We start from the raw sequence: 15,206 nt of genomic DNA, 5'->3' as shown, positions 1-15,206 counted from the left end.
GATAATCTGAACCTTTTCTCTTTTGCCTTGATAAGTCCAGATTTGTCAAATTTATTAATCTTTTCAAAGACTCAGATTTTGCTTTAGTGATTTTCTCTATTGTTTATCATTTTTCTATTTCATTGATTTCTGTCTTACCTTTATTATTTCCTTCTTTCATATTATTTTGGGTTTAATTTACTCTTATTCTCTAGCTTCTTAATGTGAAAGCTTAGATAAATAGTTTTGGACCCTTCTCCTTTTTATATAAGCATTTAATAAATAAACTTCATTTTAAGCATTACTTTAACTGTATCCTACAAATCTTAATACATTGTGTTGTCATTCTTACTCAGTTAAATATTTTCTAATTGCTTTATGATATCTTATTTGATCCATGAATTATTTAGAAATATATTTTAAAATTTCCAAATGTTTTATTTATAAACTTGGCATTATCCATATATTTTTGTTATGATTTCCAATTTAATTCCCTTTTGTTCAAAAAACAACCTCTGTATGATTTCAATGCTTTTAAATAACTGAGGCAGATTTCTGTCCAGGAATATGGTCTATCTTACTGAATGTTTCATGAACAATAGAATAGAAAGTATATACTGCTGTTGTTTTGGGTAGTGTTTTATAAATATCAATTAGGTCAGTCTTGCTTGATAGCATTATTTAGGTCTTCTGTATCTTTACAGGTTTATCTAATTCTACTTTCACTGAGAGTATGCTAGTGCTTCCAGCTGTAACTGTGGATTTGTCTATTTCTTTTTAAAAAAAAATTATTTCAAATACCAGTGTTGTGTCCTATATTTGAAACTCTATTATTGGGTGCATACTCCAAAATTAGGATTGTTATATCCTTCTAATGAATTGATCCCCTTTATAAAATAATCCCTATTTTTGCCTGGTAATATTCCTTATTGTAAGTTCTCTTTTGTTTGATAAAAATATAGCCATTCCAGATATCTTTTGCTTAGTGTTTTGTGATATACCTTTTTCTGTCCTTTTACTTTTAATTTACCTGTGTCTTTTTATTTAAACTAGGTTTCTTTAGACATTCTATAGTTGTGTCTTACCTTCTTATCTACTTTGAAAGTCTCTGCCTTTTAAGGCAAGTGGTTAGACCAGTTACATTTAATGTCATTATCAATTTGATATGTTTAAGTCTATTATCTTTTGATTTATTTTATATTTATACCATGTGTTCTTTGTTCTTTTTTTCTCTTTTCTCTTGTCTTGCTTTATTTTGTGTGAAATGAATTTTTTTAGGATTTAACTTTATCATTAATATTGTCTTACTATTTATACCTCTTTGTTTTATTTTTATTTTCCAGTTCTCTTCATTCCTTAATATAGCTCCAAGTTTTCTTCTAGTTCCAATGTCCTTCTACTTGATGAACTTCCTGCATCAATTCTTATAGGACAGATGTGACAGCAATACATTTTCTCAGCTTTGGTTTGATAGAGATGATATTGAAATTCATAAAACTGGACGAGATCATGTGAAGTGTGAATGTAACTGTAGAAGATATTTTAAGATATACTGGTCATGGCTTTATTACCTTGAAGTGTTGGAAGCTGCCTTCCTCTTTGTTACCACGGTTTAGTACCTGGACCACAGTCACTTTCCATGGTACTATCCTTAGATGCAATAAGAGGGGCTCCTGACCCAGGCCCCACCCTTTAGAAGACTCCACTCTGGCCTTTCTCTGGCTAGGACACCTGGTCCGTGGGACCAAAGGAAAGAGCTCACCTGAAGCCCATACCCTTCCTTCAAGACTATGCTTATAGAACCAATAATTCCCTGTTTGAATGGTCTTGAACTTGCTTCTGGGGCTTGCCTAGGTTTCTTCCTCAGGATGGACTGTCCCTGAGGATGAACTGTGCCTCTGGGAGAGTTAGCCAATGGGCACCACTTTGTGAGGGGTATGGTGCAGCTTGGATATGTGGGCTAGGATTTCTACATATATATGTACGTAAGACATTCTTGGTACAGGATGGAGTCAAGGGTGGAAAGAGAAGGAGGAGATTTCCTAGAAAATGGCAGGGACTGTTTTTTTCCTGAGCACCATGTTGCAAAGTGCTGGAGAATTACAAACTGGAACCCAGTCTTCTATGTTGTTCTCAGGGTTTATTCGTCAAGGTAGGAGGATAGGACATATTTTAGTTAATTGTGTAGAATGTAATTTACAAATTTTAAATATTTAAAAATATGGTATGTGGGTCTTCATTATAACTCTTGTCTTGAGTTCACCTGAGTGTCCTCCCATTCAAGATAACTTGTCGTCCAACCCAGCATGGTTTGGGGCAGATAACACTTGGAATCCATTCCTTGTGGAAGGAGCAGGGAAGAGGTTAACCATTCCACACTGACTCCTGCCTGCAGATCTGGATAGTTGGTGTTATCCAACATGGCTCTACCAAGTTATATAGTTCAGGGCTTTTTATTTCATGCCAGATCAGTGGATTAATAGTGCTAAGGAAGCTTGAAAAGGTCCTGGTCTTGGCTACTTGTCCAAAACCCTGTGAACTTGTGGTTTGGCATGGTTGATTTTTCGAAAACTCTTCTCTTAGTAAACCAGTTTGAAGTTCTTTTCTGACGTTATTGCGGTTTCTCGTCTGGCACAATCTGGTTGTAACTTTGTCACAGAAGTAAACTGTGGCCAAATTGAGATTTTACAAAGCACAAACCTACCAAGCTGAATAAAGCATATTTCTTGCCCTCATGTAGTTTGCATACATAGACAACTGAATTATAAGATAAACACCATGATTAGAGATACCAAGTGGGAACAAAGAGCAATAAAATCATTTCCAGACCAAGGGAGACTGCATGGACAAAACCTTTGGGAAAGGAGTGGGATCCTGATATGTTGATAGACAGAGGAGGAGGGGGATAAGTGAGTGATAAGGACAGATCAGACAGAGGGAACAAATTGAGCCCAGGTGTCATTGTGGAGCTGTTCAGGGAACAATGCTGAGTATCTTGTAGGGCTTCTATCTCTCCTTCATAACACTCATCACAATGTAATTAAGTAATTATGTAATTACTTGTTAATATTTGCTCCCATTTGCTAACATACTCCATGAAGACAGAGATCATGGAGATATTCCCACTACTGCACATGGAGTTTTGCACATAACAGGTACTCAAAAAATACTTGGATAATGAATAAATGTATGAATGAATGAGTTAATAGAAAACTGATATGTTAATTAATAATGTATTAACTGAATAATAAGGCTGGAAGCATGAGTTGCAGTTACATTGTGGAGGTACTTGAATGACATGCTAATGAGTCTGGACTTCATTTGGTAAATAATGATGTTTTATTTATTTCTTTACTCAAACTCAAATATCCATTTAAGTGTTTATTTTGTGTCTGGCACTGTGTTAAATACTGAACATAAAATGATAATTAAAACACTCTGCCAGGATCTTGCAGAACAGTAGGAGGAAGCAGATAAGCAAATCACTATAATAAAAAATATGGGCGATCTTTAGAGGAGGTATGTTCCAAGTATTTGAGAACACAGACAATGGACTCGTTTATTCTGCTTTTGGAGGGGGAGAGAGTGGGACAGTGAATATTCCCCAGAAGAGATGATATCTCAGTGAGAAACTTAAGGATAGGCAAGGGCTTTCCAGGTGGGAAGGAAGGGGGAGAATGTTATCGGGATTTCTGTTTCCAGCAACATAGAGGACTGGATAGTGTAAAATCCTTCTGGAAAAAAAAAAAAGAAAGAAAAGAAAAGAAAAGAAAAGGAAGGAGGGGAAAAATTAGAAATACTGGATAAAATATAAAGTAAAAATCTTTTAAGCAACCTAGCTGATTTTGCAAGAAAAGAACCCCTCAGAGGCTAAATCCAAAATTGGAATACAATCCCAGAGAGAGGATTCAGCACTAAATCTGGCAGCTTCTCCAATAATTTATAAGCTAAAGTGTTTTCTTTTGTTTTGTTTGTTTTTGATAGCTACACTTGTAACAAATGAAGATAAGGACAGGACTTGAGAATGCTCAAGGTAGGAGTCAGAACAGAGATTCCTCTATAAAATTAGGACCCCAAGAGGACTGCCCCCTCAGAGAAACAATGTCGAGGAAAACAAGATCCACCCAATAAGCAGGTTGGCAAGGAAGGAGGTGTGTTTCAGCTTTGGCTCTGAGTAGAGGGAAAAGTTGCTTCCTCCAAGAGTTCCTGTCCATAAGTAAGTCCTCATATGAACTTGGATTCAAATTCATACTACCTGTGTGGTATAAAACACTTCAAGCCAAATATCAAAAGTAGTTCCTGAGTTAGTTCTCTCAAGTAACTGGCAGGAGCAAATACTAATCTCTGGTGGATTGCCATTTAACCCAACGACAAACAATACCCATAGGTAATGTCTTATTAGCATGTAAATAAAACTTCCAATATACATGAGAAGATAAGCCACAATAAATGAGAAATAGACCCATAAAGAATGAAGATACTTGACTCGTACTGAATAAATATTAAAAACATGATGACTGGTACAGATGTACTTATTTGCAAAGCAGAAATAGAGTCACAGATATAGAAAACAAATTTATGGTTACCAAGACAAGAGTGTCCACCATCACCACTTCTACAAACCTTTTACTGGAGGCTCTTACAAGCACAGTATGTCAGGAAAAACAAATAAAAAATATAAGTACTGAAAGACAGAAAAACAAATATTATTATTAATCAATGATGTGATTGTCCAGCAGAAAATCCAAAAGCATTTACTAATAAATTATTAAAATTAATGAGAACATTCAAAAACATTGCTGTATTTAAGTACTTAAAAAATTTAAAGATAATATAGAAATAATATTATATAATTTCAGAGTAGCAGAGAATTTCTTCAATAAGACACAAAAAGCAAAACCCTTTGTAATTGATTAATTCCATATATTAAAAATAAAATATGTTCACTGAAGGGCACTATAAAGTGAAAGTCCAGCCACAAAGCAAGAAAAAATATATGCTATACATATAATCCACAAAGAATTGGTATCCAGAATATCTCATATATAAAGAACTTCCACGAATCAAGAAAAAAGATGATCCAACAGAAAAGTCAGAAGCTATGAATAGGTGTTTCACTGAAGAGGCAACACGAATGACCAATAACCCATAAAAAGGTGCTCAATCTTATCAGTCATCACAAGAATACAGATTAAAACCACAGTGAGATACCATTTCACACTTCTAGACTGGAAAAAAATTAAAACTTTCACAATGCTAAGTTTTGACTAAAAAGTAGAGTAAGCAATATTTCTCTCATACTCTCTCAGGGTAGCTGTCTCAGTTGGTACTTTACCTAGTAAAGATGAAAATGTCCTTCACTAGAGGAAACAGAAATTCTGCTTCTAGATGTATAACAGAGAAACCCTTGCTCATAGGTCCCACTAAAACATGAATACAAGGTTTTTTTGTTTTTTTCCGGTACGCTGGCCTCCTACTGTTGTGGCCTCTCCTGTTGCAGAGTACAGGCTCTGGACGCGCAGGTGCAGCGGCCACGGCTCACGGGCCCAGCCGCTCCGCTGCATGTGGGATCCTCCCAGACATGGGCATGAACCCGTGTCCCCTGCATCGGCAGGCGGACTCTCAACCACTGTGCCACCAAGGAATCCCTGAATACAACTATTTATGAGTAAAGGTGTATTCTAAGGGTTTAGCTTTCATATGAATGGGAATTTGAGAATAGCTAGTTTAAAAAAAAAAGGGAAAAAGATACCACTTGATAGCTTTTGTATATTGATGACAATGCCTCTAAATATATGCTTTAAAGACTGGCAGGTACCTAAATGACCTTCAGTAAGCTGTTTATACTCTGTAAGCCTTGGTCTTTGCCTCTATAGACTGAGGATATGAGGCCTGTCTTAAAGATTGTTGTGAGAATTAGATATAAACATGCAAAACACTTAGTGCGTAGTAATGTTCCATGGATGTCAACTATTATTATTCCTCCATTGAACAGATTGGACATGACCTACTAAGAAGGGAAAGGAGAAGAAAGGAGCCAGCTACTTACTGAGCATCCCCAACAACTCAGGCACTCTCTAAGAGAAGGAAAGATAAAATCTTTAGGGCTGGGCAAATTGAAATTAGAAAAGAGTATTCCCTCCAGTGTAAAATGTGAAGTGCAGGTGTGAGGGTGTGGTGGAAAAGCACAATCTTAGAGACTCAGGACCCGCATCTGAGTCCTGCCTCCACCGCATGTTGGATCTGTACCTTTGGGTATGTCATTTAAGCTTCTAGGTCTCAGTTTATTCTATGTAAAAAGGAAATAATAATGCACCAGGTTACTGTGAGGATTAGGAGATAAAATATGTGCAAAAGCTCCAATCTAAAGGGTTATACAAAAGTCTTAATAGCATTAGTAATAGTATGTTTCTATTTTTCACTCTTTACAGAATTCCCCTCTCTGCACATTTTGGACACCCAACATTCTATTGTGGTTCTAAGGCTGCTGTTTCCTTGAGCTCTTCTTATTCACTAAAAGTTACCCACTCCAAGTCCCATATGTCAGGGTCCTGGTGAAGAGCTGACTGATCTGATGAACCAATTTGTATTCATCTATCAGTAGATAATCATGGATTCTCCCACTTCTCTCCCATCTTGTTGTCATGTTGGCTATTAAGTAGACATTTTAAAGATAGACCTTCAGAAGGGAGAATCCTTTAATGAAAATACTGACAAGTGCTCAAATTTTAAGTGCTCATGGCAGACAGTTGTGTGAGATTTACTGGGTCAAGTGAGGCTTCTTCACATGACACCCCCGAGACGTCTTCTTCCCCATTCATTCATTGCATCAAACAATGACTTCTCGATCCCCAAGTAAAGTTTGAAAAAGCTTCCGGGAGAAATATAATAGATACAGATAGAGATGGTATCCTACTAGCATTTTATGCTGCAGGAAGAACTTTCATATCTGTTGTCTCATTCAGTTTTTGCATCAATCCTTGGAGAAGGAAAGTGAGATAGGGTTTGCGACCCCATTTTGTAGATGAAGAAAATGAGGCTCAGAAGTTTAAGGAAATAATTTGCACAAGGTCACACACCTCTTTATTGGCTGAGTTTAACCACACCTTTCTTGGGCTCAACTTCCCTACCTGGTCTCTGGAGCACTTGGTCACACCTACCACCTGGGCCATCAAAAAAAGGATGGTAGGTGTGAGTCGCTACAAACCAGTTCCTCTTGCTAGTGCTTGGTATTCCCAATTCCTTGGTATTCCTAAGCTAATTGCCAGGGAGGATCATGGTGAGAAGACCAACAGCCAAGCCAGAAGACCAGAAAACCCATGGCAGACTGCTGGTCCTCACACATCCTAATACATACCAACATGGCACCACAGGCTGGTTACTCTAGATGCTGAAAGACCAGTTTTCCAGCACAGGCTGAGAGCAAGTGGTGAGAGCTACACCTGTATCCCTTCCACCTGCCCCATCCCATAGCCCTCTCAAAGCTTTTCCTGTGGACACCAACAGGTGGTGGCCCCTTCCACCAGCAACTTTTGAAATAATAATTAGTCAGTCCTCCTGATGACTTAATAATCATGCCTTGCATGTCAAAGAACCTGATGTTTTCAGGCCTCTTCACAGTCATTAATTAATTCTTCACTCAGCTGCTTGGAGCTCTAGGTCACCTCAAACACCTTCCGGGTGTGGTTGAGTCACGAAGCCAGGCCAGGGATCCTGCCGAAGGTCACCCAGCAGTGTCTGCGGCTCAGTCAACCCACCCACTAGTGGAAATCAAGGGTACAAAGTCAGCCCTCCTCTCACACCTTCCTCCCCAGAGTCCAATGCTCTCCTACCACCTACCTCCCCATTCCAGTTATCTTGGTAAAGCCTCTCATCCAAACTTATGTGTCCTGGTTCCCTGAGGGCCATGTTAAATAATGAGGTCATCCAATTCAATAATTTACAGGAATGCATTATTGGTTAATAAGCCTTACTTTATTCTCCCACAGGTATGTGCATCTTAACAGATGGTCTTCTGGAGCGCCAAAGCTTTCTTCCACAGGGATGAAGTTCTAATGGTAGAATTCCAGGCACTTTTCACCATCAGTAGACAAGCCACTTTAACAATGGGGCTCTTTGGGCAGAAGTTCCTGACACAGCCCTGCAGGCGATGTGAACTTGAGGATCATGCTGGTGTGGCCCCAAGCCCCTTGTCTTGCTTGGACTTGGTCTTGGTCTATGAGAGGAGAACACACTTGGATGTGGGTGCAACACTTTAATTAAGAGCTGGAAACCAGTTCTCCCTTAATTAATTCCACCTGAATCTACAGCCCTCAGACAGCCAAGCTGTGTGCCAAGCCAGCGTTTACCCTGGTGAGATCTGGCCGGCCCCAGATTTCAGGATACTCAGACATGTGACTCACAGTGGCTCAGTGTGTGCATTTGTGTGTGTGTGCACACACACACTCTCACACACGTGCATGTACCCGTGTGTAAGGCATAGCAACAAAGGTGACCACCTGCCCAAGCCATTCTAGCCAATAGGCCTATGGGAACCAAATGAATGAAGTCCAATAAAGTGCAGATGGATGACAATGATAGTTGAACTTCATTTAAGTTGGTTCTCAATTATGCATTCTAATAAGGGGCTCAGGAAGCACAAGGGTGCAGTCGCTAATCCCAAAGCATTTACAAGGAGTTTAGGAGGAACCGACCAGTTGCTGCAAGGTTTCTCATTTGTGCGCAAGCTATTATTATTAAAAAGGAATTGACCGTAATTGGAAATCAAGATAACCAGGCAAAAACTGGAGGTGACTACAGTTTGGAAAAGCCATCTTGAATAGTTGTGGTTTTCTTGCAAACCCTTCTCCGAACAGAAGATTTGGAGCAAGTTAATCCGGGTGGAAACAGTTGGCTGCAAATCAGTTTGGCTGATGCACTGAGAAGATTCTGAAGCAAACTGTCTTATCCTAGGCTAAAAAGACTCCTGTGGAATATTTGCTTTCTCTTCTTGCTCATCTTTTGGGGAAGCACTGAAACTGGGTTTTGAATCAAATAAATTTGAGTTTTTATAAATTCACCCCTTACAAGTTACATAGGTTGATTACATGACAATTCTCTGAACCTCCATTTTTTCATCTGTAATAATTTGGCAGAGTTTCTGTAATGACTAAGCAAGACAATAATAACTATGATTCTTGTTTATGATAATTGTTAACATGTATTGACTCTGTTTACATTTATAGTACCAGTTTACAAATATCGTGTGAGATACAGAGCAGGAAACTAGGGTTCAGGGAGGTGACATACAGGTGCTTAATAAATAGTCATGTTCTCAAGATGGCATATGCAAAGTCGTTCCATTTTTGTTAAATTGAAAAGTATTTGTGTGGACATAAAAGGGAAAGGACGTTGTAAAATATTAATTGCGGTTTATCTAGGAGGTAGGTCAGTACACAAATCTTTGTTTTTCTTATTTAGTAATCTGTATCTTCTGAAATGATTGCTTGTTAGGATGAAAAAGGTCACGGTTGGGGTGGAGGGTGTGGGTGGTGAGGATTAAAGGCATCGCTCCCACCTGCCGTCTGCCTCATCTGGGGCAGTTAGGGCTTGAAGTCCTGTCTGTTCGTTTAGCAGGGCTTATATGAGCTCTATAGCCCTGCAGAGAACATTCAGAATTGGGCACTTCCTGTTAATTCTGTGACGTGTGTTTTCCCTCTTTCATTCTCTTTTTAGCTTAGAATTACAAAGCATATCAAAATCTGTAATTCTGCAAAGCATATTTACTTTCTTTATGTACATTTACACATATGTATGCCTATTTATGTCCTTCCCCACTTCTCTGAAGATGCGTTCTGAACATTTGACTGCAATTCAATTATCTGTGACATCCATGTCTGTGTTTAGGGCCCAGAATTTGTAGCCTGAGAAAGGAAGATCTGGACACACCAAGGTTGCTGCCTTGGATCATAGAAGAATGTGTTGGTAAAAGCATCTGGGGGGCTTCCCTGGTGGCTCAGTGGTTGAGAATCCGCCTGCCGATGCAGGGGACACAGGTTCATGCCCCGGTATGGGAAGGTCCCACATGCCGCGGAGCGGCTGGGCCTGTGAGCCATGGCCACTGAGCCTGTGCCCAGAGCCTGTGCCCCGCAACGGGAGAGGCCACAACAGTGAGAGGCCCGCGTACCGCAAAAAAAAAAAAAAAAAATGCATCTGGGGATTGAAGAGGTACCCAGCCCCCTTTGAGGACACGGGGTCATGATTTGGTTTGAGGACTGGTCTTGGTATCGTCCCTTTGTCCGTCATGGTTAACCACAGTGCCAGGTCAAGTTCAGGGTGGACAGAGAGAGAGCTTTTGTAGATGAAAGCAGGTGTCAAGGTACAAGAAGGGTGTCTGGTGTGTGGGAAACTCATCCACGCAATCCATGGGGTTGGCATTGGAGATAGGAGAGGAGGCTAGGCTAGTATTCTCCCACAGCCCACTTGTCTGGTTCTGCCAGACTCTGTCCCCTCAGTGCAGGTGACCCAACCACAGCCCAGGAAGGACATGGCTGGTAATACTAACAACGGCACCCGTCACTAAATTTTAAACAGTTTAAATGTTATCATAATTAAGGCTCCAAACAACCCTATAAAATAGGCACTATTGCTAGCAGCTTCGTTTCACATTTCAGGAGTTGGTGTGAGGTTCACAGAGGTTAAGTCACTTGCTCATCATCACATAGTGGCAGAGCTGAGTCTCAAACCCAGGTTTGTCTGATGTCACAGCCCCTACGCGCTTGTCTCCGGCAACTCAGCCTTTCAAGCCTGCCTCACCTTCCTGTCCTGCCTCGTGTCTCCCACGCCTCCTCTCCCCTACAGCAGGCACCCACTTTCTGCTCCCTGAGCACAAAAGGCACAGACTCCCTGTGCTCTTTATGTGTGCTCGACCCTCAGCCTGGAATCCCCACCACTGCCTGTTTGAGTTAACTTCTTTGGGCCCAGCTTAAGTCTTCCCTTGTCTTCCTGTTTGGAATGAATCTTTCCCTCCTTGGCTCAATCACAATGAAAATTATATATAATTAAATATATATACAAGTATATATAGCATACACATGCATATATTACAATGTTTATTTAGGTACATATAGTTTTTAAAACTCCCTGTGGGAATGGATGGTTCCCCCCAAAATATCCATTCCCTGGAACCTGGGAATAAGTTACCTTACATGGCAAAAGGGACTTTGCAGATCTGGTTAAGATTAACGAATTTGAGATGGGCAGATTGTCCTGAGTTATCTGCGTGGTCTCCATCTGAACATTGTGTCTTTAAAAGTAGAAGAGAAAAATAAATAAATAAAAATAAGATAAAAATAGAAGAGAAAGTCAGGAAAGTAGATCAGAGAGATGTGAAATGAGAAGAACTTTGAAGTTGGAGGAAGGGGGTTATGAGCCAAGGAACGTTGTAGCCTCTAGAAACTGGGAAGAGTCCTCAACTGACAGCCAACAAAAGATGGGACTGCAGTCCTACAACCCCAAGAAACTGAATTCTGCCAACAAACTGACTAAGCAGGAAATGAAGAGCCTCCAGAAAAGAATGCATCCTGCCAACCCTTGGTTTTAGTTTAGCAAGACCTGTAGTAGAACTCTGAACTACAGAACTGTAAACTAATACACTGTGTTATTTTATGCTGCTAGATGTGTTGTTATTTGTTATAGCACCCACGGAAAACAAATACACTTTCATAGGGTGTTATAATTTTATTAGAGCATTTGTGTCACCATCCCCACTGTAATTGCTTCAGCATGTATATTTTCTCTCATTAACCTTTTATTTAAATGGGTTAAGTCTCCGACTCATTTTTATATTTTTTCCAGAGCCTGAATTCGATTGCATTGCATTGTCATCTGTATGACCCGAGTGACCACGATGTGCCCAGCATCATCCCAGGTGCAGAGACAGTTGAGTACTTCACCGATATCTGGACTTCAGCTCCTTTCAGACACACGGGAAGATTGCACCTCTCTTCCCACTTGAAGTTCAGTGTGGCCATGTGACTCGCTTTGGCCAAGAGCTACGAGCAAACGCTTTGTCCCCGTCTCTTTTTCCTTCCACATGCTACTTGGTGATGTTTGAGATGGCGGTGGTCTGGCAGCTTGCATCCCTTAGCGACTTTGATGTGTGGAGCCTACCGGGCCCACAATGAACATGTAACACAAAGGAGAAATAACCTCACTGTTTAAGCCTCTGAGATTTTGAGGTGGTTACCACTGCATAATTTAGCATCCTAATGGGGAAAGTCAGTTTCTGCCTTTCAGATTCTTCCAATCTGGGGGAAGGAAAATAAAATATATGCACAAATAACTACTATACAGAATATCATGGTGGGATTAACTGTATGTGTTAGTAGTTTAGCATGTGTTCTTCCAGATTTTATACATACATTCACACAAAAAACACCCACAAATATGTAAGTCTACAAAGGAAATGTTTGTTTTATGAGAGTGTGTCCCCACCGTATCTGCCGCCTGGACTGTCTACATATTATTTTGTAATTTGACTCATTGGGATTTGTGAGAAAGGTCACTTCACTCTCATAACAACTTAGAAGGTGGGCATTGTCCCTTTTTAACAGATTAAGAAACAGCCTGAGAGGTCAAGCCAACTTTTCCAGGTCACTCAGCTGGCAAGTGATGGAATTGAAACTTGAACCCAGGTCTCTCTGGCTCCAAAGTCACTGAATAGCACAATACATTCCCTCCCTTCACAAAGCAGGACACACAAAATGCCTTATACGTAGGAGACGGCACTTGCTGAGTGACAAACCAGAACCATGACTGCACGTGTTCTAAGTGTTTTGAGTGAAGAGCTGGCTCTGAGGCCCAGGGCAATGGAGAAAAGGCTTCACAGAGATGGTGGGGCTGGAGCGTGACCTCCAAGGAAGGGCAGGACTTAACTAGATGAAGGGGAAGGCATTCATTCACCCATTCATGATGCATTCACTTACCCAGTGACTATTTATATCTCCTCAGTGTCAGGCAGTCCAAGCATCAGACATGGTAGGGACACAGACTCAGACATGGGAATGTTCAGGAACAAAAGACAGCCCTGGCTAACTGGGCTTGAGGACTGAGGTGGAGAAACATGGGTGATAAAGCAGAACAGGTGGATAAGAAGACAGCCAGAGGATATCTTGGTGCCCTCCACCACCGCTGCCTAAGAATAACCTCAAGCATTGAAAGAATGTTGAATATTGCCATAGGCATTTAGGAACACAACTCCTATTCCAAGATCAATAAGAGATGATGGGGCAGAGAATGGAGGGACGTGGAGATGGGAGAAAAGTTAAGATTTTCCCTAAACATGGTTTCACTAGCCCTGAACTTCAATTTCACTCACCCATGATGGTCTAGTACATTGCTGGGCACTCCGTGGGACCCAAAGGAAGGGAGACACAGCTCCTGACACAGCTAAAAACAATAGGGTCCACCACAAGGCAGTATATTGTTGCTGCTAGTATGGGGGCTCCCCGCATTCCACCCCTCAGAAAGGCAGAGGGGTGGAGAAGTGGCCCTATGGATGAGGCGTCCACAGACCTGGTTCAAATCCAGGCTCTGCTCCTTCATGAGAGGTGCCCAGCAAATCACTGAGTTCAGTTTTCTCCTTTGATAAACAGAGCTAATAACATCTGACATGCAGAATAGTAAGAATTGGGAAATATTGTATAGAGAAAGGCTAGCATGGTGTCTGGTGTGTAGTAGGTGATCAACAGCTGGCAGTGATGACCAGTATCTTGTTCTGAGAGTGAGCGGTTAGCTTTGGGCAGATAGCGCCATGTTGCAAGGACATGAGCACAGCTGCACCTAAGCTATAAGCTAACTGGAAGGCAGATGAAATGCAGTTCAGAACCGTGAGGGTGGTTTCCAGAATCTGTCCTAAGGAAAGGCTTTGTCTACCAGATCAGCACCTTTGTAACAGCTTCTGATGGGAGATGACCCCTCTGTGACTTCTAGGCTTGATACTTAGATGCTTCTTGCAACAACACAAAGCAAGCCCTGACTCACCAACCTTACGTGGGTGGCTGGGACTCTTGTGGGCACAGCCAACACTTAATCTCTGAGCTACCTGCAGCCAGGTGTGCTCAAGCCTGTGCTACAGAAACCATAGGCTTCAGGAGTGAAGGGTGCAAAGAGGAGGCTGCTGGGAAATTTTGCCTCTGGGGGAGGCTCTTTCAAGATTTGTCCTTGGCTTGCTGAAGCCCTTTCTCTCTTCTTTATCCCGGACTTTCAAAATAACTTTTGGTGTTGCTTTTTTTTTATTATTATTACAAAGCAAAGTATTGTGGGAAATGGAGATAAGCAAGAACAACAAAAAAAAAAAAAAAAGAGAGAGAGAGAGAGAGAAAGAAAAAAGAGAAAAGACAACCAACCACTATTCCACCAACCTAGAGATAACCACCCTTAACTCTTGATATTTTCTTTATCAATCTTTTTGTATATGTACACATATGTGTACATATACATATACATGTACAAAAATAGTATATATTATAAATATCTTTCCACATCAAGGGACACATTTCTCTTACATACTTTTTAATGGCTAAATGGTATTCCACTGAATGAGGGTACTGCCCCAATTTTTAATCAGGGAGATATTTAGGCTATTTTGATCAGTATTAATTTTATAGCAGTATTTCAGTAAATATTGTTAAGATTCTATCTTTTCTCACATCTTTCATTATTATCATAATTTCTAGCAGTAATATTTCATGTCATTCATTATTTCCTTGGGATAAATTCCAGAGTCATTTTTCTGGGTCAGAAAGGGAATACATTTTATAACAACTGTAGCCCTTACTTTTGGTTGGATCCCTTTCTTGTAATTTTACTTACTGATAATGAAAAACATCTCTGGGAACCAAAGCAGAAGTGAGTGTTATGTCTTAATGTGACTGAGTCCCTAGCACAGGGCTAGCATTCCATATAACCACATGAAAGTGGTATTTCCCTTCTGGCTTCAATAGCAAAATAATAACAACAACAACTATTATTGTTGTCATCATTGTTGTTATTGCTACCGTCTTCTGTATGGTTTTCCTGCTCTGAGGTCCCCTCCAGCTGGGCTCATGAGCGAGGAATGGGCCATTTTCTGGGAGCTCCATTGACCTCTCTTGGAGCATAGCACAGAAGTTCTGGTACACTCTTTGTCTGAGCAAGTAAGATAAACTTTTCCTGAGTCCTCAGAGCCCCTCAACTCTAGACAATAG

Source organism: Kogia breviceps, chromosome 7 (genome assembly GCF_026419965.1).
Source record: "Kogia breviceps isolate mKogBre1 chromosome 7, mKogBre1 haplotype 1, whole genome shotgun sequence".
NCBI lineage: Eukaryota > Metazoa > Chordata > Mammalia > Artiodactyla > Physeteridae > Kogia > Kogia breviceps.
Note: the sequence above shows the minus strand (reverse complement) of the source record.